The following is a 24,654-nucleotide window of genomic DNA, read 5'->3' as shown; positions in this document are numbered from 1 at the left end:
CATGCCCAGACAGCTGAAGGGCATGCTGGGAGTTGTAGTTTGGCAATATCTGAAGGGCCAGATGTTGCTGAACTAAAACTCCCAGCATGCCTGGACAGTCAGTGCAGCTGGGAGTTGTAGTTTTGCAACAGCTGGAAGAGCACAGATTGGAGACCATTTTACAATGGTCTCCAAACTGGGGCCCTCCAGATGTTGCAAAACTACAACTCCCAGCATGCCCAGACAGCCAAAGGCTGTCTAGGCATGCTGGGAGTTGTAGTTTTCAGACTCCTAGAAGCAGCAGTGAAGTTCTTCACTGCTGCTTCTGAGGACCATATACTCACCTGCCGGTCCCTTCGCTGCTCGTCCACGTGGCCGGTCCCGCGCTGCTCCTCGGTCCCGCCGCTGGTTCGGGTAAGGCTGCCGGTCCCCACGTGTTCCTCCACCTATGCTGCGAGCCCCCGCAGCCATCGTCCCCCGTTCTGCCCAACTTCCAGGGGCGGGCAGTGCGGGGGATTTGAACTTTAACCCTAGATCACTGTGATTGGTCCACAGGGACCAATCACAGTGATCGCTGACCAGGACCATCAATGGATGGTCCTGGGGGTGAAGCAGAAGTTGTCCCCTGCTGGAAACAGCTGGACTTCTGCCAGTTAACCCGTGCGATGCTGCGCAACGCCGGGTTAACTGAATGTCATTTATATATGCCGGGATGCGCGAACGCACTGCACAACCCGGCGTTTATATATGCCATTCTGCGGGAAGGGGTTAAACACATGCCGTATTAGCATACCATAATGTGAAATCATAAGGTCCAATGGAAATTTATGAGGTATGAGTTTTCATTTCACTGTTCCACCATATACAGAGGATTCATCCCACAAGCAAAACGATCATGGAAGAACAAATGGGTTCCTATGAAATTGCCCTGTTATGTACATGATTATGGGGAATTTGATTTGTAAATTGTGATTCATAGATGCCCTATGGATAGAATCTATTTTTTGACTAAGCAGCATTTTTATTTAGAATGTATAGGATATTAATTGCTCAATTGGCTTTAAACAAGAAATAAGCACAGGTTGCTTTGTGAAATCTAGTTTCTGTCAGACAATTTGCATATTAGGTTTCTGTTAGGTTTCAGTATGATTATGCATTTTAACATTGCCTACTGTATATCAGTGATTTGCAGGATTAAAAAAAATGTATTAATTAATAAATAAAACTGACTTATTAAAATAAATAAAACTAACTTTACTAGTACTGTATCTCACATGAGTGAGTAAACCCCTCACATTTTTATGAAATATTTTATTATAGCTTTTCACTGAAGAAATAACAATCTGTTACAACGCAAAGCTGAGAGTGCACAGCCTGTATTAACAGTGTTTAATGTTGTGTCCCCTCAAAATAACTAAACACATAGCCATTAATGTCTAATCCTTGGAAACAAAAGTGAGTACACCTCTAAGTGGAAATGTCCAATTTCGGTCCAATTAGCCATTTATCTCTCAAATCCCCTCACCTCGGTGTCATGTGACTTGTTAGTGTTACAAGGTCTCAGGTGTGAAGAGAGCAGGTGTCTTAAATTTGGTGTTATTATCTCACAATCTTTAAAACTGGTCACTGAAAGGACCTTAAAAAAAAATTGTTGCTGTACATAAAGATTGCCTAGGTTATAGAAAGATTGACAAGACCCTCACAAAACAGGTTCCACAAAAGAAAGGCTTTGCCATAGTCGACCAAAGAAATAGAGTGCTCACGTTTAATGTCATTTCCAGAGGTTGTTTTTGAGAAATACATGTATAAGTGGTGCCAGCATTACTGCAGAGGTTGAAGAGGTCAGCCTGTCAGTGCTCAGACCATATGCCGCATGCTGCATTAAATCTGCATGGGGGTCTTCCAAGAAGGAAACCTCTTCTAAAGATGAAGCACAAGAAAGCCAGAAGATTGCTGTAGTCAAGCAGACTGAGGACATTGATTAGTGGAATCATGTCTTGTGGGTTGATGAGACCAAGAAAAACTCATTTGGTTCAGATAGTGTCAAGCATGTGTGGCGGCAACCAGGTGAGGAGTACAAAGACAAGTGTATCCTGCCTACAATCAAGCATGGTGGTGGGAGTATCATTGTCTCAGGCTGCATGAGTGCTGCTGGCACTGGGAATCTGCATCTTTATGAGGGAAATATGAACCGTATCATACTAAAGCACAGCATGATCTCCTTCCTTCGGAGACTGAGCCACAGGGCAATATTCCAACATAATAGCGACTCCAACACTAAGACAACCACTGCCCTGCAAAAGACACTGAGGGTAAAGGTGATTAATTGGCCAAGCATGTCTCCAGACCTAAACCCTATTAAAAATCTTTGGGAACACTCAAATGGAAGGTGGGGGAGCGCAAGGTCTCTAACATCCACCAGCTTTGTGATGTCATCATGAAGAAGCAGAAGAGGACTCCAGTGGCGATCTGTAAACCTGAACCTAGAGAGCCGTTATTCCTCTGGTCTCAACCATAGAAACAATTTGTCTTATATACTAAGAGTTGTTTTGTGTTTTCTTTTTTGATTATATGTTTATAAGTTTGTTGTTATGGTGGTCATGATAGAATTTATATACACCTATAAGATGGTACCTTAGAAAATATGGATATATGGTCATTTGATTTGTTTCTTACCAGTATTTCCGCTGGCATATGATTTGCATTTCCTCCTCCCTTGGACATGATGTCATCGGAGGGGTGTGTGGTGTAAGAAGGCGTACCACGTGTCTAGTACTGGTGTATATATACCGGCATTGTGTCCCAAGCATTTGCCATGACTAAGACTTGCTAACGAGTCGAAATGCATTGGCGTTTTGTTTGTGCTTTTACCCTTTGTTTCATTCATCAGTTTTTTCCACCTGTATGTTTTTAATATTTTTTCATTAAAGTTGGACTTTTAACTCATCCATTGGGAGCTGGATATCTGCCCTTTCTTTGGAGCGATCTGTAAAGCTCTAATTAACTCCATGCCCAAGAGGCTTAACGACGAAGGACGTATATTTAGGTCCTGCGACGGTTCCCGTGATTTCCTGCGGGGTCAATAACAATTTTTAGACTAACATGCTGGTGTTGCCCCATACTTTTTATTTTCACAAGAGGTAAATGGAAAAAAAAAGACCCTCAAAATTTGTAACGCAATTTCTCCTGAGTATGGAAATACCCTGTATGTGGGCGTAAAATGCTCTGTGGACGCACAACAAGGCTCAGGAGTGAGAGCGCACTATGTACATTTGAGGCCTTAATTGGTGATTTGCACAGGGGTGGCTGATTTTACAGTGGTTCTGCCATAAACGCAAAAAAATAAATATCCACGTGTGACCCAATTTTGGAAACTAAACCCCTCACGGAACAGCCTTAACACCCCACAGGTGTTTGACGAATTTTCATTAAAGTTTAAAAAAAATTTTTTTTTACAAAAATGCTGGTGTTACCCCATATGTGGATGTAAAGTGCTCTGTGGGCGAATTACAATGCTCAGAAGAGAAGGAGCACCATTGGGCTTTTGGAGAGAAAATATGCCAGAACAATGGACCCCCCCCCTCACATGTGACCCCCATTTTGGAAACTACACCCCTCACTTAATGTAATAAGGAGTATAGTGAGCATTTACGCCCCACAGGTGTCTGACAGATTTTTGGAGCAGTGGTCTGTAAAAATTAAAAATAAAATGTTTCATTTGCACAACCCACTGTTCCAAAGAGGGTGTAAATGCTCACTGCACCCCATATTAAAATCTGTGAGAGGTGTAGTTTCCAAAATGGGGTCACGTGAGGGGGTCCACTGTTCTGGCACCACGGGGGCCTTTGTAAATGCACATGACTCCTAACTTCTATTCCAACCAAATTCTCTCTCCAAAAGCTCAGTCTCGCTCCTTCTCTTCTGAGCATTGTAGTGTGCCAGCAGAGCACTTGATGTCCACATATGGCGTATTTCCATACTCGGAAGAAAGGGGGTTTCAAATTTAGGGGGTATTTTCTCCTATTACCCCTTGTAAGATTAAAAAATTGGGGGAAAAACAGCATTTTTGTGAAAAAACTATTTTTTCATTTACCTGTGGGTTGTTAAGCCTCATTGTACTCCTTGTTACGTTCCTTTTTTTTTTGCTGTTCTGGCACCATTAGCCCACAGAGCATTTTACATCCTAACATGAGGTATTTCTATACTCTGAAGAAATGGGGTTACAAATTTTGGGGGGCATTTTCTTCTATTACCCTTTCTAAAAAGGGTAAATTTGGGGGGGAAAAACGGTACTTTAGTGACAAAAAAAATTCATGTACACTTCCGACAATCAAAAGTCGTCAAACACCTGTGGGGTGTTAAGGCTCACTCTACCCCTTGTTATGTTCCTTTAGAGGTTTAGTTTCCAAAATGGGGTCACACGTGGGAAAGTGGTGTACAATTTTGTTCCTGAAATAGTCTTCAGGGCCTAGGTATTGTGAAAGGCCAGCCAAAAGTACAAACCTGTTTGTGTTGAAGAAAAATACTGTTTTAAGCGTAAAGGAGCGCATTGTCCTCCCCTCATAAGTGCATATCACATTCATACATCTAAGTGGTGTACTATTTTGTTCCTGTTAAGGTCTTAAGGATCTAGATACTGAGAAAGGCCAGGCAAAATTACACACCTGCTGGTGTTGTAGATAAATACTGTTTTAAGCATACTGGAACGCATTGTCCTTCCCTCATAAGTGCATACCACTTACATACATCTAAGTGGTGTAGCATTTTGTTCCTGTCCTAAGGGCCTAGATACTGGGAAAGGCCAGGAAAAAGTACCCACCTGCTGGTGTTGTAGACAAATACTGTTTTAAGCGTACTGGAGTGAATTGTCCTCCACGAATAAGTGTATACCACATATGTACATCTAAGTGGTGTACCATTTTGTGCCTGTTTAAGTTTTAAGGGCCTAGATACTGTGAAAGGCCAGGAAAAAAGTCACACCTGCTGGTGTTGTATACAAATACTGTTTTAAGCATACTGAGCGCATTGTCCTTCCCTCATAAGTGCAGACCACATACGTACATCTAAGTGATGTACTATTTTGTTCCTGTTAAAGTCTTAAGGGCCTAGATACTGTAAAAGGCCAGCCAAAAGTACCCACCTGCTGGTGTTGTAGACAAATACTGTTTTAATCGTACTGAAGCGCATTGTCCTCCCCTCATAAGTGCATACCACATACGAACAACCAAGTGGTTTACCATTTTGTTCTTGTTAAAGGGGTACTCCGCCCCTAGACATCTTATCCCCTATCCAAAGGATAAGGCATAAGATGCCCGATCGCTGCGGTCCCGCTGCTGAGGACCCCGGGGATCGCCACTACGGTATCCCGCTATCATTACTGCACAGAGCGAGTTCGCTCTGCACATCATGACGGCCAATACAGGGTCGGAGCATCGTTAGATCACGGCTTCGCCCTTCATGATGTCACGGCCTGCCCCCTCAATACAAGTCTATGGGAGGGTGCGTGGCGGTCGTCACGCCCCCTGCCATAGACTTGCATTAAGTGGACGGGCCGTGATGTCACGAGGGGCGGAGCCATGACATCACGCTGCTCCGTCCCCTGTATTGCCAGTCATTACGCACAGAGCGAACTCGCTCTGTGCAGCAACAATAGCGCGGTGCCGCAGTGGTGATCCCCAGGGTCCCCAGCAGCGGGACCGCGGTGATCTGACATCTTATCCCCTATCCTTTGGATAGGAGATAAGATATCTAGAGGCGGAGTACCCCTTTAAAGTCTTAAGGGCCAAGATACTGTGAAAGGCCAGGCAAAAGTACCCAACTGCTGGTGTTGTAGACAAATACAGTTTTAAGCATACCGGAGTGCTTTGTCCTCCCCTCATATGTACATACCACATACCTACATCTAAGTGGTGTACCATTTTGTTCCTGTTAAAGTCTTAAAGTCCTAGATACTTTGAAAGGCCAGGCAAAATTACCCACCTGCTGGTGTTGTAGACAAATATTGTTTTAAGCGTACATTGTCCTCCCCTCATAAGTGCATACCACATACGTACATCTAACATAGTTCATAAGGTTGAAAAAAGACCAGAGTCCATCAAGTTCAACCTATAACCCTAATGAGTCCCTACTGAGTTGATCCAGAGGAAGGCAAAAACCCCTCATACTAGAGGTAAAAATTCCTTCCCGAATCCAAATATAGCAGTCAGAATAAATCCCTGGATCAACGTTCTGTCCCTATAAATCTAGTATACATAAACAGCGATGTTATTATTCTCCAAATATTCATCCAGCCCCTTTTTGAACTCTTTTACAGAGTTCACCATGACCACCTCATCAGGCAGAGAATTCCACAGTCTCACTGCTCTTACAGTAAAGAACCCCCATCTGTGCTGGTGTAGAAACCTTCTTTTCTCTAAACGTAGAGGATGCCTCCTTGTTATAGATACAGTCCTGGGTATAAATAGATCATGGGAGAGATCTCTGTACGGTCCCCTGATATATTTATACATAGTTATTAGGTCTCCCCTAAGCCGCCTTTTTCTAAACTAAATAACCCCAATTCTGATAATCTTTCTGGGTACTGTAGTCCTCCCATTCCCCGTATTACCCTGGTTGCCCTTCTTTGAACTCTCTCCAGCTCCACTATATCTTTCTTGTACACTGGTGCCCAGTACTGTACAGAGTATTCTATGTGTGGTCTGATTAGGGATTTGTACAGCGGTAGAATTGCCGTATTTATCGGCGTGTAACACGCACTTTTTAGGCAAAAATTTTTAGCCTAAAGTCTATGTGCGTGTTATACGCCGATACACCCCCAGGAAAGGCAGGGGGAGAGAGGCTGTCGCTGCCCGCTTCTCTCCCCCTGCCTTTCCTGGGGTCTAGAGCCCTGCTGCCGGCCCTTCTCTTCCCCTGGCTATCGGCGCCGCTGCCCGTTCTGTCCCCCTGACTATCGGTTCCGGCGCCCCATTGCCGGCACGATAGCCAGGGGGAGAGAAGCGGCGCCGACAGCCACTGCCCCGTTGCCTCCCCCCATCCCCAGTTGCATAATTACCTGTTGCCGGGGTCGGGTCCGTGCTGCTTCAGGCCTCCGGTGTGCGTCTCCTGCATCGTTGCTATGCACTGCACGGCGCGGCGCACTGACGTCATGCACCGGAGGCCTGAAGCAGCGCGGACCCGACCCCGGCAACAGGTAATTATGCAACTGGAGATGGGGGGAGGCAACGGGGCAGCGGCGCCGGCAATGGGTGCCGCTGCCCCTTCTCTCCCCCTGGCTGTCGGCGCCGCTTCTCTCCCCCTGGATATCGGCGCCGGCAATGGGGCGCCGGCACCGATAGTCAGGGGGACAGAACGGGGAGCGGCGCCGATAGCCAGGGGGAGAGAAGGGCCGGCAGCAGGGCTCTAGACCCCAGGAAGGGCAGGGGGAGAGAAGCTGGCAGTGACAGCCTCCCTCCCCCTGCCTTTCCTGGGGGTGTATCGGGGTATACACGCGCACACACGCACCCTCATTTTACCATGGATATTTGGGTAAAAAACTTTTTTTTACCCAAATATCCTTGGTAAAATGAGGGTGCGTGTTATAGGCCGGTGCGTGGTATACCCCGATAAATATGGTATTTCCTTGTCGTGGGCATCTATGCCCCTATTGATGCACACCATGATTTTATTTGCCTTGGCAGCAGCTGCCTGACACTGGTCACTACAGCTAAATTTACTGTTAAAGGGGTTATCCAGGAAAAAAAAACTTTTTTATATATATATATCAGCTGGCTCCAGAAAGTTAAGCAGATTTGTAAATTACTTCTATTAAAAAATCTTAATGCTTTCAGTACTTATGAGCTTCTGAAGTTAAGGTTGTTCTTTTCTGTCTAAGTCCTCTCTGATGACACCTGTCTTGGGAAATGCCCAGTTTAGAAGCAAATCCCCATAGCAAACCTCTTCTAAACTGGGCGTTTCCCGAGACAGGTGTCATCAGAGAGCACTTAGGGTGCATGCACACCACGTTTTTGCAATACAGTTCCTGTATCAGGTTTTTGATGGAAAACGGATTCCTCAAAACCTGACTAAACTATCAAAAAGTGTGTACAAATTTTAACCCATATACGGTTCAAAAATGTATACGGTTTGAAAAATACTGTTTTAAGCAAACTGGAGCACATTGTCCTCCCCTCATAAGTGTATACTTCTACACTTAGAACATTCAGAAGGCTACAGTTTTTCTCTCACTATTCCGCTGTAGTCCAAAGCAAATTGCTGGACTTCAATCTCATGGAGTCCTTTTATGTCTCTTTGGTTGAAATCAATCAGTAGCTCTACAAAAAGTCTCCCTGTAGTCCTAGCCTGAAATAAAGGCTAAAATATGGTTTGGGGTAGGGGAGCTGAACAACTAAAAGAGGAGCACTGCATTGGCTGGGATTAACCCGGGCCTTCCATGTGGCAAGCAAGAATTCTACCACTGAATGACCAATGCTCTGCTGTACACGGTTAGTTTTTGGTCACCTACTGTTGCTACTGCTGCTGGCACCCAGGCCTCATCACGACTTCTTGCTCACAGATGCCATGTCCCGCTCTGGTGCACTAAGCTCTCCTGTCAGCCAGTTACCTGGTTAGCTCTGTTGGAAGAGCATGAGACTCTTAATCTCAGAGGCATGGCTTCAAGTCCCATGTTAGGTGGCAGATGGTTACTTTTCCTTTCTGGCTGTGCTTATCTCCATCTCCCAACCAAACAGCTCACTGATTTTCTCCCTGAAAAATATAACACCAAAAGCCTCAATGCAACTGAACAAAGTTTAAGGAAAATTGTTGGAAAGGATAAAGATCATCAGAAGCAAATAAGGCAACTTCTACACTTTGACCATTTGACTATTCTGCTGAGGTCCAAAGGAAATTACAGAGATGTATTCAATATGGTAGAGTACTTCTTTCAATGTGCTTACCTCTATCACCCCATCAAAGATCTCACAGATTACCTCCTTGAAAAGAAATAATACCAAAACAACTCAAACTCAGCTGAACCAACTTTGAAGAAAATCATTGGGAAGGATTAAGAGAATGGAAAAGAAGGATCAAGGAAGGCTACTGATTAATTCTCACTATTCAGCTGTAGTCCAAAGCAAATCGCTGGACTGTATTAAATCTTGTGGAGTCCTTTTGTTGAAATCGATCAGTAGCTCTACAAAAAGTCTCCCTGTAGTCCTAGCCTGAAATGAAGACTAAAAAAGGTTTGGGGTAGGGGAGCTAAAGGACAAAAAGTGGCACTGTATTGGCTTGAAATTGAACACTTGAAGAATGCTACCACTTAGCCACCAATGCTCTATTTAGTTTTTCATGTGTAAAAATGTCTCTCACAATGGTTTAACAGCTCTCATTTTTTAATTGTAATTTTTTTTTACATGGGTGGAGCTGAGGTACAAGGGAATGGCAGGATGGCTGAGTGGTCTGAGGTGCTGTGTTCAGGTTGCAGTGTCCTCTGGATGTGTGGGTTTGAATCCCACTTCTGATAGAAGCTTTTCATATAGAGACTAAAATATTTTAAAAATCTCAGAATGAAAAATACACACTGTACTGGCATGGAATACCAATGGGATTTGCAAAATTCTATTCACCACAATGCAACTACTGGCCTTTGAGATATGTTACCTAAGCTGCCAAAACTCTATATGCATCAAAGACTTAACTTACTTTAGTAGATTTTGAGTTAAAAGGAAACTGCTAAACTCCAGGATCAAACCAGGGACCTTTAGATCTACAGTCTAACACTCTCTCAACTGAGCTATTTCAGCTAATACACAATGTGTGCTGTTGGTTGTGTAGAGCACAGCATTGAAAAATGTCGCCAATGATAGGAATGGTTTTTCATGTGTAAAAATGTCTCCCAATATGGTTTAATAGCTTGCAGGTTTTATTTTTTATTTATTTTGCATGGAAGGTAGTGGGGTTTAAAGGAATGTCAGAAAGGAATGTCAGGAGGGTTGAGCGGTCTAAGGGGCTGCGATCAGGTTGCAGCCTCCTCTGGAGGCATAGATTTGAATACCATTTAGATTATAGATTTTTATATAGACCAAAAAACTTCAACAATTTCAGAATGAAAAACACACACTGTACTGGCATGGAATGCCAATGGTATTTGTAAAGTTCTATTCACCACGATGCAACAAGTGGCCTTTGAGGTATGTTACCTAAGCTGCCAAAACTCTAAACGTATCAAAGATTTAAAGGGTTACTCCGCTCCCCAGCATCCAGAACTCAATGTTCCGAACGCTGGGTACAGGCTTCCATGTTCACGCCCGCCCCCTCGTGATGTCCCGCCCCCTCAATGCAAGTTTTTGGGATGGGGCATGAGGGCCGTTGTTTTTGAGTTAAAAGGAGACTGCCGAAACCCGGGACCTTTAGATCTTTAGTCTAATGTTCTCTGAGCTATTTTGGCTAACACACCTAGTGTGTAGATGGTTGTGTAGAGCACAGCATTGTAAAATGTCCCCAATAATAGGAATGGTTTTTCATGTGTAAAAATTTCTCCCAAAATGGTTTTATAGCTGGCATTATTTGTTTTTTGTTGGCATGGGTGGAGTTGTGACAAAAAATCTTCAAAAATTTCAGAATGAAAACCACACACTGTACTATCATAGAATGCGAACGGGATTTGTAAAATTCTATTCACCACAATGCAACAACTGGCCTTTGAGGTATATTATCTAAGCTGCCAAAACTCTAAACGCACCAACAACTTAACTTACTTTAGTTGATTTTGAGTAAAAAGTATACTGCTGAAACCTTGGATCGAATCATGGACTTATAGATCTTCAATCTAACTCTCTCTTAACCAAGCTATTTCTGCTAACAGATGTCATGTATAGTTGGTTGTGTGGAGCACAGCATTGTAAAATATTCCCAATGATAGGAATGGTTTTTCATGTGTAAAAATTTCTCCCACAATGGTTTAACAGCTCATATTAATTATAATTTTTTTTTTTGCATGGGTGGAGTTGTAATATTAAGGAATATTAAGGAATGTCAGGATGGCCGAGCAGTCTAAGGTGCTGCATTCAGGTCGCAGTCTCTTCTGGAGGTGTGTGTTTGAATCCCACTTCTGACAGAAGCTTTTTATATAGAGAATACAAATCTTCAAAAATTTCAGAATGAGAATCCACACACTGTACTAGCATGGAATCCCAAAGTGATTTGTAACATTCTATTCACCACAATGCAACATAGGGCCTTTGAGGTATATAACCTAAGATGAAAAATCTCTCAACGCATCAACGACTTAACTTACTTTTGTTGATTTTGAGCTAAAAGGAGACTGCCAAAACCAAGATCAAACCAAGGACCTTTAGATCTTCAGTCTAACACTCTCCTAACTGGGCTATTTCAGCTAACACACCTAGTGCAAAGACGGTGCAAAGATGGTGCATAGACGGTTGTGTACAGCACAGCATAGTAAAATGTCCCCAATGATAGGAATGGTTTATCATATGTAAAAAAAATTCTAACAATAGTTTAACCCCTTAAGGACCAAGCATTTTTCTGTTTTTGCACTTTCGTTTTTTCCTCCTTACCTTTTAAAAATCATAACCCTTTCAATTTTGTGCCTAAAAATCCATATGGGGGATTATTTTTTTGTGCCACCAATTCTTCTTTGTAATGACATCAATCATTTAACCCAAAAATCGACGGCGAAATGGGAAAAAAAATAATTGTGCGACAAAATTGAAGAAAAAACACCATGTTGCAAATTTTGGGGGCTTCCGTTTCTACGCAGTACATTTTTTGGTAAAAATTACACTTTATCTTTATTCTGTAGGTCCAAACGATTAAAATGATACCCTACTTATATAGGTTTGATTTTGTCGTACTTTTGGAAAAAATCATCAACTACATGCACGAAAATGAATACATTTAAAATTGTCCTCTTCTGACCTCTATAACTGTTTTATTTTTCCACATACGGGGTGGTATGTTTTTGTTTTGATTGGACTTTTTGACCGCTTTTTATTCCTTTTTTTATGGTATAAAAAGTGACCAAAAATACGCTATTTTGGAATTTAGAATTTTTTTGCGCCATTGACCGTGCGGTTTAATTAATGATATGTATTTATAGTTTGGACATTTACGCATGTGTCGATACCACATATTTGATTTTTATTATGTTTATATATTTTTTATATGGAAATAGCTGAGTACCCGTCGTTGCACGGTTTTTCCTTCCTAATCCTTGTTGGGGAGGAAAATAAACAAAGGAGGAAGCTTTTGACTTCATATCCCGACCTCCTATCCCGACCTCCTATCCCGTCATCATATCCAGTCCTCCTATCCCATCCTCCTATCACGTCCTCCCATCCCGTCCTCCTATCTCGACCTCCTATCTCGACCTCCTATCTCGACCTCCTTTCCCGTCCTCCTATCCCGTCCTCCTTTCCTGTCCTCCTATCACGACCTCCTATCCTGTCCTCCTATCTCGACCTCCTATCCCGTCCTCCTATCCAGTCCTCCTATCTCGACCTTCTATACAGTCCTCCTATCTCGAACTCCTATCCTGTCCTCCTATCTCGACCTCCTATCCAGTCCTCCTATCTCGACCTCCTATTCTGTCCTCCTATCTCGACCTCCTATCGCGTCCTCCTATCACGTCCTCCTATCCCGGTCCTCCTATCCCGGTCCTCCTATCCCGTCCTCCTATCCCGACCTCCTATCCCGTCCTCATATCCCGACCTCCTAACTCGACCTCCTATCCCGACCATCCCGTCCTCCTATCTTGACCTCCTATCTTGACCTCTTATCCCATCCTCATATTCCGACCTGTAATATGTGACCAGGTATTGAAATATCTCCAGCCGTACAGAAGTTATGTGGGAACATACATTTCCCTTTGATTTGCATGGGACTTTAAACAAAACCCCCAACCCTCACAAATGGAGTTAAGGGTTAAATTAACTATCCAATATTTTAAGTGGACATATAAGTAACATGTGACCAAGTATTATCGAAATATCTCCAGCCGTTTGGAAGTTATGCAGTAATATATATTTCCCATTGACTTGTATAGGACTTTAAACATAAACCCCGACCCTGGCAAATGGGGGTGAGTAAGGGTTAAATCACCTACCCTATGTTTGTTGTTGACATATAAGTAACAAGTGTGCCAAGTTTCATGTTAATATCTTTAGCCGTTTGGACGTGATGCTGGAACATACACACATACATACATACACACGTTGAGTTTTATACATATAGATTTGGGAAAAGGGGGGGGGATTTAAACTTTTAATAAGGAAGGGGTTAATGTGTGTGTTTTAAATCTTTTTTTTAAACTTTATTTTTTTTTTACACTTTTTTTTTTTTTACTTTTAGGAGCAATCATTTGATTCCTCATACAGATCAATATGGTTCCATAGAACCACATTGATCTGTGTGTTCTGCGCTCGATTGGTCCTGCTAAGCTTATCATTCTGAGCTCCAGAGCTGGCACAGGGGGAAAGGTAAGCCCTCAGGCTACCTCCACAGTGGATTGCCCCCCTGCGATTGCAGGGGGGGGGGGGGGGGATCCACCCCACTGGACCACCAGGGATGGGATACAGGCACCTTTAGATGCTGCTGTCAGCTTTGACTGCGGTGAGCTAAAGGATTAGTTTCTGGCCGCGGCTATCGCCGCATGTTGGCTATTAACATTGGCCCCCAGCTACAGGAATCAGCTGGGGGCCGGCTGGTATGTTGCGGGTTCGAAGTGTCATACCCCATTAACAGCACATGGATGAGCATAGACGTCTATGTTGTTAACGGGTTAACAGCTTGCATTTTTTTTTTTTTTGCATGGGTGGAGTTGTGATACAAGGGAATGTCAGGATGGCTGAGCGGTCTAAGGTGCTGTGTATGGGTTGCAGTCTCCTCTGGAGGTGGGGGTTCAAATCCCACTTGCAACTAGGGGCTGTTGAGGTATATTACCTAAGCTGCCAACGCTCTAAACACATCAACAACTTAACTTACTTTAGTTGATTTTGAATTAAATGGAGACTGCTGGGACCTTTAGATCTTCAGTCTAACGCTCTCCAAACTGAGCTATTTTGGCGAACACATCTAATACATAGATGGTTGTGTAAAGCACAGCATTGTAAAATGTAACCAATGAAATGAATAGTTTTTCATTTGTAAACATTTCTCCCACAATGGTTTAATAGCTTGCATGTTTTTTTTTTTTTATTAATTTTTTTGGCATGGGTGGAGTTGTGACAAAAAAATCTTCAAAAATTTAAGAATGAAAGCCACACACTGTACTGGCATGGAGTTAGTACAGGATTTGTAAAATTCTATTCACCACAATGCAACAACTGGCCTTTGAGGTATATTACCTAAGCTGCCAAAACTCTAAACCCATCAACAAATTAAAGGGTACCTCTCATCAAAAAAACTTTTGATATATTATAGATTAATGTATGCAGAATAACTTTACATTGCATGTTAATAAAAAATATGCTTCTTTCTATTTAATTTTCCAATTTGAAGAAATGACCACTAGGGTCTCCCTACCAGTCCTGGCAGCAAGCATTTCAGACTCATGCTGGAGTCCTAAACACTACGAGCTGCCAGTCTGCTTTGTTCACAAAGGAGAACACTCAGAGCTGCCAGCCTGCTTTGTTCACATCCTGTTTGGCTGTGAACAAAGCAGGCTGGCAGCTCTGAGTGTTTAGGACTCCAGCATGAGTCAGAAATGCTTGCTGACAGGACTGATCGGGAAAAATACAATAGAAAGAAGCATATTTTTCATTAACATGCTATTGGAAAGTTATTCAACATTCAATAATCTAAAATATATCAAAAGTTTATTTGATGAGAGGTACCCTTTAACTTACTTTAGTTGATTTTGAGTTAAAAGGAGACTGTTGAAACCCAGGATAAAACCATGGACGTATAGATCTAACACTACCCCAACTGAGCTATTACTGCTAACCCATGTCATGCATGGTTGGTTGTGAAGAGCACAGTTGGTTTTGTGGAGCACAGCATTGTAAAATGTCCCCAAAGATAGAAATAGTTTTTCATGAGTAAAAATTTCTCCTACAATGGTTTCACAGCTCGCATGATTTTGTTTTGTTTTTTTGCATGGATGGAGTTGTGGTCGAAGGGAATGTCACGAAGGTTTCTTAGTAATGAATTGACTAGTTTTTGTGTTACTAAGAAATCCAACACTAAGGCTAGAATTCCACTGAGGTTTTTTCCCCCCAGTAAAAATGCCGGGAAAAACTGCCACGTATTTTTCCTACATTTTGGTATTTTTTCTGGTGTTTTTCCTGGTGTGTGGAAACAGACAGTTTTGTCCCCTGTGGCAGTTTTCTCACTGTCTTCAGGGTACCAGTCAGTGGGTCGGATGCTGAGCGCCCGGTCCACAGAGTATAAGGAGATGAGGAATGATGTACAGCATCACTACTCACCTCCCCAGGCTGTGTAGTATACAGGGGGGCATAGTGTACCCATGTATACCATACAGGAGCCGGGAATCCTGCCACCAGACTGACAGGACTCCCTGTTCCTATAGCCCTTTGGGCGGTATACAGTATATACAGCTATCTATAGATAGCTTTATATAGTGTATACAGAACAGGAGGTCCACTTACCTTCCTAGCTCCCTGTCCTTGTCAGGTCTGTGTAGCTCTGCCCCCTAGTGATGACATCATTGGGGGCGGAGCTACAGACGTGAGCCAGGCTAGTAAGTCTGAAGCTCTGTTCACATTGTCCGTTTTGTATAATTTGAACAGACCCTTCTGGCAGTGTCTACCCAGACATGGAGACTCCAGCTGTTGCTAAACTACAACTCCCAGCATCTCCAGACAGCCAAAGGCTGTCTGGGCATGCTGGGAGTTGTAGTTTTGCACCAATTGGAGGCTCCCTATTTAGGAAGACATTGCATCATGGGCTCTCTCCCCAGCAGAGAGTGCCAAAAATGTACTAACCAATTTTTTGTGGTTTTTTTTCTTCTCGTTTCAGATCCGTGTATGCAGAGGATTACGGCGGATTTGATGGATTATGGCGGATGAACTGGATTTTTGGGGGGAGTGTTTCTTAAAATAAAATAATTTTTCCAATGTGTTTTTTTTTTATTGAATTTTTAGGCTTAGTAGTGGAAGCCGGCCTTATTGGTGGAATCCATTACTAAGTCAGGGCTTAGCGTTAGCTCCAAAAACAGCTAGTGCTAACCCCCAAGTATTACCCTGGTACCCACCGACACAGGGGTGCCGGGAAGAGCCGGTACCAACAGGCCTAGAGAATCAAAAATGGCACTTCCGGGCCTAGGCGGTAACAGGCTGACGTTATTTAGGCTGGAGAGGGCAAGAAACAATGGTCCTCACCCACCCCAATGTAACATCAGGCAGTTTCTGTTTTGTTGGTATTGTGCTGAGAATGAAAATATGGGGAACCCCATGCATTTTTTTATTTATTTATAAAAAATAAAAATAAATGCATAGGGTTCCCCGTATTTTCATTCTCAGCACAATACCAACCAAACAGCAACAGCCTGACGTTACCAGGGTGGGCGAGGACCATTGTTACTGGCCCTCCCCAGCCTAAATAACGCCACCTGTTACCGCCTAGGCCCAGGAGCGTCATTTTTTGACTCTCTGGGCCTGTTGGTAACGGCTCTTCCCGGCACCCCTTTGGCGGTGGGTACCGGGTAATAATTGGGGGTTAGCGCTCGCTGTTTTTGGGGCTAACGCTAAGCCCTGACTTAGTAATGGATTCCGTCTATAATTCCCTCTTCCACTAATAAGCCTGAAAATTAAATTTAAAAAACCACAACATATTGGAAAAAAAAAATTATTTTAAAAAACACTCCCCCACAGCCATTAACCATTTTATTAAAAGAAAAAAATCCAGTTCATCCGCCGTAATCCATCGAATCCGCCGTAATCCTCTTCATGCACGGATCTGAAACGAGAGAAAAAAATAGGTTAGCACATTTTTGGCACTTTCCGCTGGGGAGAGCGCCCATAATATAATGTCTTCCTAAACAGGGAGCCTCCAATTGGTGCAAAACTACAACTCCCAGCATGCCCAGTCAGCCTTTGGCTGTCTGGGCATGCTGGGAGTTGTAGTTTAGCAACAGCTGGAGTCTCCCTGTCCTGGAGGACACTGCTAGAAGGGTCTGTTCACATTATACAAAAAGGACACTGTGAACAGAGCCTTATACTAACCAGCCTGGCATCCGTCTGAAGCTCCGCCCCTAATGACATCACCACTAGGGGGCGGAGCTACACTGACCCAGCCAGGACTGGAGGGAGGAAGGGGATTTCTTCATCTTCTGTATACACTATATACAGCTATCTATAGATAGCTGTATATACTGTATACCACCCGAAGGATTAACCTACACTGTACAGCAGTGTAAGTTAACTCTTTCCTTGCAGGGCTTGCGCATAGCGCACAGCTCAGCAAGGGGTTAAGTGAGCCAGCAATGTGTATACTGTATATACATTGGGGCTCACTGTAAGTTCTTGCACGGCAGTAGATAAACGATGTATATCTGCTGCTCAGCATCAGCTGTTCTCCCAGCTCTGTAGCCTTGGGTACAGTTGATCCCGACATTCACTTCAGGAGGATCGCAGCGGGTGTCAGGAGGAGTGACATCCGCTGTGATCTGAACCTTACTGCAGGTACTACTGCTCACAACATGGAGCACACTCTGCTCCATGCTGGGACCTGTAGTATTTGCAGTAAGAAACAGATCACAGCGGATGTCACTTCTCCTGACACCCGCTGCGATCCTCCTGTATAATGTATAGATGCGGCCGTTCTTCTATGGTCCCCTGCACTGACGTATATATACACCTGGGAATGAAACAATAGAAATAGTGTAGCTCACTCAACTAGCTGGCTCGAGGTTAACTGGGTAGGTCTATATCCCACAGACCTAAGAACATTATATAATTGTTATATACAAAAACCAGTCCTCAAGAGACAGTGGAATTATAATTAAGTGAAATTGGAAGAGGAAGAAGGAAATTAAGAAATGAAAGAAAAGAAATTGCTGGTTGTGATGTTTTTTGGAATATTCCTGGGGTATATACTCAATAATTGACAGATAATTGATAATACTTAACTTTCATTGTGTGCTTATAAAATATAACATGAGAACCCAGCTTTTCAAAACACACCTCATACAGTGTCAATATTCCGTAATTAATATCCTATGATTACTACTTACTCAATGCACCACTAATACTCCCAGCTACCAAGATGGACGACACTATATTGGCCCTTTATAGAGTATGGGGCGTATTATCAAAAGGCATCCACTAAACATATATCAGTACAAGGATATTAATATTTCTATATATCCTTGGTTAGTATCCAATCCACCACTTGCTACTGCGGTGGTTGGAGACCGATATAGAATCAGGTGAAAACTGTCTCCAGCACTGTGTATCAGTGCTGGCTGGTTGTAGGGATAAGCTAGCCCCGCAACACACTGTGCACTGCGGGTGTGGGCTGGATAGAAATGCAGAGATTGTGAATTAGTTAATAGTTCATTGTATTCACTGTATGTGATTATATTCACACAATGAGGTGCAAGCTTAAAATGAACTGCCGTCACCCCGACATGTTTCGCCCCTCACAGGGCTTTATCAAGGAGACAACCGACAGCAATGAATGTCTCAGTCATTATGCGCTATTTATATGAATCGCAGGAGGGCTTAATCTAGGCCTCTCCAATCAAAACACAATGGCCCTCATTTACTATTCTAAACCCGACCTCTTTTGTCAGGTTTTTTTGTCGCATCTTTGTCTGCGCCATGTCGCAGACATCATGCGCCAGTCTGCGACACGATGCAACATTTTTTCCCAATGGACCCGATGTGGATTCTCCCAAACCCGAAAAAGGGGCGTAACCCGACATTTCTGAGCTTTCCCACGTATTTATAAAGGTTTCCAACCCGAATTTGTTGTATTGTTGTGGATTTTTTCCCGACAGCTCAGAGGAGTTGGAAACCAAAACCAACAAAACCCATTGCGACAAACAGGATGCGACATAATAATAAATACCAGGGGAAAAAAAGCAGTCGGGTAAAAAAGCAAGATAGACTTACAACCCGATTTTCTTAGTAAATGAGGGCCAATATGTGTATCTGCCAATGAAAACTTTACCTGGTGGTTGTACCTAGACAACCACAAAGTACCTTTCCCCCATTCTGATCCTACTTACCAATGCGCCGCTGAGGGTCAAGGGTTCAAGTCCCCATTCAGGCGGAATGTTCACTATATGGCATTCTGATGATAAGTATGATGTTTTTGACCACATACTGTTTCATAGTAAGGAGTCTTCTAGTCTTTGTGTTACTAAGACATCAACCACTAGCAATTGGGATAGCTCATTTGGTAAAAACATATTCTGTGTTTCTCTTGATCTTTTCAACCTTGTCTTCTTTTATAGTAGAGAATTTATATACATTTTGCGTGTGTGTGTGTGTGTGTGTGTGTGTGTGTGTGTGTGTGTGTGTGTGTGTGTGTGTGTGTGTGAGAGAGAGTGTGACTAGAAAAGTGCACTCACAGAGCCTGGATAGCTCAGTCGGTAGAGCATCAGACTTTTAATCTGAGGGTCCTGGGTTCAAGTCCCTGTTCAGGTGAAATGTTCTCTCAATGGCATTATGATAATAGGTGTGATGTTTTTGACCACATACTGTTTCATAGTAATGAATCTTCTAGTCTTTGTGTTACTAAGACATCAACCATACGGAGTCAGGATAGCTCAGTTGGTAAACACATAGGGGGAGATTTATCAAAGGATTTAGACTGGTTTTTCTTGTCTAAATTTGTCGCACAGAAAGTCACAGTCTAAATCTGTGCGACTTTTCTGCGACTTTTGCTCTAGAGGATTTTTAGAACATGATGCATGCAAGTCTATTTTAGACTGAAATGCATTGAAAAATGCATTGGTGCTGAATTTATCAAAAGCGACTTTTCAGCGACAAGTCGCATAGGCTGAAAGTACGCCAAAATGTCAGACCATGTTGGAGCAGGTTTAAATTTAGACTAAAGCATAGATCATGCAGTCTGTGCACAGAATTTATCAAGAGCTGTGCGCCATTTGATAAATTAGGTGCACAATAGACCAGACTAACCCTCTGTAGTTTGGTCTATATTGATGCGGGACATAGACAACTTTGATAAATGTCCCCCATATTCTGTGGATTTTTTGATCTTTTCAACCTTTTCTTCTTTTAAAGTAGAGAATTTATGTTATTTCTTTTTGTGTGTGACTAGAAAATTGCTCTCACAGAGCCTGGATAGCTCAGTCGGTAGAGCATCAGACTTTGAATCTGAGGGTCCTGGGTTCAAGTCCCTGTTCAGGCAAAATGTTCAATAAATGGCATTGAGATAATGAGTGTGATGATTTTGACCACAAACTGTTTCATAGTAATGAATCTTCTAGTCTTTGTGTTACTAAGACATCAGCCACTAGGAGTCAGGATAGCTCAGTTGGTAAACACATATTCTGTGGTTTTCTTGATCGTTTCAACTTCTTCTTCTTTTATAGTAGAGAATTTATGTTATTTTTTTGTGTGTGACTAGAAAATTCTTTTCACAGAGCCTGGATAGCTCAGATGTTAGAGCATCAGACTTTTAATCTGAGGGTCATGGGTTCAAGTCCTTGTTCAGGCGAAATGTTCACTACGTGGCATTGTGATAATAAGTGTGCTGTTTTTGACCACAAACTGTTTCATAGTAATGAATCTTCTAGCCTTTGTGTTACTAAGACATCAACCACTAGGAGTCAGGATAGTTTAGTTGGTAAACACATATTCTGTGTTTTTCTTGATCTTTTCAACCTTGTCTTCTTTCATAGCAGAGAATTGATATTATTTTTTTGTGTGTGTGTGACTAGAAAAATGCTCTCACAGAGCCTGGATAGCTCAGTCAGTAAAGCATCAGACATTTAATCTGAGGGACCAGGGTTCAAGTCCCTGTTTGGCCGAATTGTTCATTCTATGGCATTGTGATAATAAGTGAGATGTTTTTGACCACAAACTGTTTCATAGTATTTTATCTTCTAGTCTTTGTGGTACTAAGACATCAACCACTAGGAGTCAGGATAGTTCAGATGGTAAACACATATTCTGTGGTTTTCTTGATCTTTTCAACCTTGTCTTCTTTTATAGCAGAGAATTTATGTTATGTTTTTTTCTGTGTGTGACAAGAAAATTGCTCTCCCAATGCCTGGATAGCTCATTCGGTAGAACATCAGACTTTTAATCTGAGGGTCCAGGGTTCAAGTCCCTGTTCAGGTGAAATGTTCACTATAAGGCATTGTGATAATAAGTGTGATGTATTTGACCACAAACTCTTTCATAGTATTTTATCTTCTAGTCTTTGTGTTACTAAGACATCAACCACTGGGAGTCAGGATAGTTCAGTTGGTAAACGCATAGGGGGAGATTTATCAAAGGATTTAGACTGTTTTTTCTTGTCTAAATTTGTCGCACAGAAAGTCGCAGTCTAAATATGTGCGACTTTTCTGCGACTTTTGCTCTAGAGGATTTTTAGAACATGATGCATTCTAGTCTATTTTAGACTGAAATGCATTGAAAAATGCATTGGTGCTGAATTTATCAAAAGAGACTTTTCAGCGACAAGTCACATAGGCTGAAAGTACGCCGAAATGTCAGACCATGTTGGAGCAGGTTTAAATACAGTCTAAAGCATAGATCCCGAAGTCCGTGCGCAGAATTTATCAAGAGATGTGCGCCATTTGATAAATTAGGTGCTCAATAGACCAGCCAAACCCTCTGTAGTTTGGTCTATATTGATGCGGGACATAGACAGCTTTGATAAATCTCCCCCATATTCTTTGTTTTTCTTGATCTTTTCAACCTTGTCTTCTTTTATAGCAGAGAATATATATTAATTTTTTTTGTGTGTGTGACTAGAAAAATGCTCTCACAGAGCCTGGATAGCTCAGTCAGTAGAGCATCAGACATTTATTCTGAGGGACCAGGGTTCAAGTCCCTGTTCAGACGAAATGTTCACTACATGGCATTGTGATAATAAGTGTGATGTTTTTGACCACAAACTGTTTCATAGTAATGAATCTTCTAGTCTTTGTGTTACTAAGACATCAGCCACTAGGAGTCAGGATAGCTCAGTTGGTAAACACATATTCTGTGGTTTTCTTGATCGTTTCAACTTTTTCTTCTTTTATAGTAGAGAATTTATGTTATTTTTTTGTGTGTGACTAGAAAATTCTTTTCACAGAGCCTGGATAGCTCAGTTGTTAGAGCATCAGACTTTTAATCTGAGGGTCATGGGTTCAAGTCCTTGTTCAGGCGAAATGTTCACTACGTGGCATTGAGATAATAAGTGTGCTGTTTTTGACCACAAACTGTTTCATAGTAATGAATCTTCTAGCCTTTGTGTTACTAAGACATCAACCACTAGGAGTCAGGATAGTTCAGTTGGTAAACACATATTCTGTGGTTTTCTTGATCTTTTCAACCTTGTCTTCTTTTATAGTAGAGAATTTCTGTAAAATTTTTGTGTGTGTGACTAGAAAATTGCTGTCACAGAACCTGGATAGCTCAGTTAGTAGAGCATCAGACTTTTAATCTGAGGGTCCAGGGTTTAAGTTCCTGTTCAGGCGAAATGTTCACTATAAGGCATTGTGATAATAAGCGTGATATTTTTGACCACATGCTGTTTCATAGTAAGGAATCTTCTAGTCTTTGTGTTACTAAGACATCAAAAACTAGGAGTTGGGATAGCTCATTTGGTAAAAACATATTCTGTGTTTTTCTTGATCTTTTCAACCTTGTCTTCTTTTATAGTAGAGAATTTCTGTAAAATTTTTGTGTGTGTGACCAGAAAATTGCTCTCACAGAGCCTGGATAGCTCAGTTGGTAGAGCACCAGGCTTTTAATCTGAGGGTCCAGGGTTCAAGTCCCTGTTCAGGCAAAACATGAAAATAAGTGTGATGTTTTTGACCAAAAACTGTTTCATAGTATTTTATCTTCTAGTCTTTGTGGTACTAAGACATCAACCACTAGGAGTCAGGATAGTTCAGTTGGTAAACACATATTCTGTGGTTTTCTTGATCTTTTCAACCTTGTCTTATTTTATAGCAGAGAATTAATGTTATGTTTTTTTTCTGTGTGTGACTAGAAGTTTGCTCTCTCTGAACCTGGATAGCTCAGTCGGTAGAGAATCAGACTTTTAATCTGAGGGTCCGGGGTTCAAGTCCCTGTTCAGGCGAAAAGTTCACTACATGGCATTGTGATAATAAGTGTGATCTTTTTTTACCACAAACTGTTTCATAGTAATGAATCTTCTAATCTTTGTGTTACTAAGACATAAACCACTAGGAGTCAGGATAGCTCAGTTGGTAAACACTTATTCTGTGTTTTTCTTGATCTTTTCAACCTTGTCTTCTTTTATAGCAGAGAATTTATGTGATTCTTTTTTGTGTGTGACTAGAGAACTGCTCTCACAGATCCTGGATAGCTCAGTCGGTAGAGCATCAGACTTTTAATCTGAGGGTCCAGGGTTCAAGTCCCTGTTCAGGCAAAATGTTCACTACTTGGCATTGTGAGAATAAGTGTGATGTTTTTGAACACAAACTGTTTCATAGTAATGAATCTTCTAGTCTTTGGGGGAGATTTATCAAAGTTGTCTATGTCCCGCATCAATATAGACCAAACTACAGAGGGTTAGTCTGGTCTATTGTGCACCGAATTTATCAAATGGCGCACAGCTCTTGATAAATTCTGTGCACAGACTGCATGATCTATGCTTTAGTCTATATTTAAACCTACTCCAACATGGTCTGACATTTCGGCGTACTTTCAGCCTATGCGACTTGTCGCTGAAAAGTCGCACTTGATAAATTCAGCACCAATGCATTTTTCAATGCATTTCAGTCTAAAATAGACTTGCATGCATCATGTTCTAAAAATCCTCTAGAGCAAAAGTCGCAGAAAAGTCGCACAGATTTAGACTGCGACTTTCTGTGCGACAAATTTAGCCAAGAAAAAACAGTCTAAATCCTTTGATAAATCTCCCCCTTTATGTTACTAAGACATCAGCCACTAGGAGTCAGGATAGCTCAGTTGGTAAACACATTCTGTGATTTTCTTGATCTTTGAATTTATGTGATTTTTTTTCTATGTGTGACTAGAAAAATGCTCTCGCAGAGCCTGGATAGCTCAGTCGGTAGAGCATCAGACTTTTAATCTGAGGGTCCAGGGTTCCTGTTCAGGTGAAATGTTCACAACATGGCATTGTGAGAATAAGTGTGATGTTTTTGAACACAAACTGTTTCATAGTAATGAATCTTCTAGTCTTTGTGTTACTAAGAAATCAGCCACTAGGAGTCAGGATAGCTCAGTTGGTAAACACACATTCTGTGATTTTCTTGATCTTTTCAACCTTTTCTTCTTTTAGTAGAGAATTTATGTGATTTTTTTTGTGTGTGACTAGAGAATTGCTCTCACAGAGCCTGGATAGCTCAGTCGTAGAGCATCAGACTTTTAATCTTAGGGTCCAGGGTTTAAGTCCCTGTTCAGGCAAAATGTTCACTATAAGGCATTGTGATAATAAGTGTGCTGTTTTTGACCACAAACTGTTTCATAGTATTTTATCTTCTAGTCTTTGTGTTACTAAGGTCACAACATATAACCACAGAGACAGTCATTATGCAAA

The 24,654-nt window shown here is 42.0% G+C and overlaps 1 non-coding gene across 1 annotated transcript; it reads left to right on the top strand.

Annotated features, from left to right (window-relative positions):
* Positions 1-20,243: 20,243 nt before the first annotated feature.
* TRNAQ-UUG (transfer RNA glutamine (anticodon UUG)) lies at positions 20,244-20,316 on the top strand. The gene has a single exon. It is a non-coding gene; the product is annotated as a tRNA-Gln (tRNA).
* The last annotated feature ends 4,338 nt before the right edge of the window (positions 20,317-24,654 follow it).

Source organism: Hyla sarda, chromosome 1, assembly GCF_029499605.1.
Source record: "Hyla sarda isolate aHylSar1 chromosome 1, aHylSar1.hap1, whole genome shotgun sequence".
In the NCBI taxonomy this organism is placed as follows: domain Eukaryota; kingdom Metazoa; phylum Chordata; class Amphibia; order Anura; family Hylidae; genus Hyla; species Hyla sarda.
The sequence above is the reverse complement of the archived record's forward strand: the minus strand, read 5'-3'. Positions and strand labels throughout refer to the sequence as shown.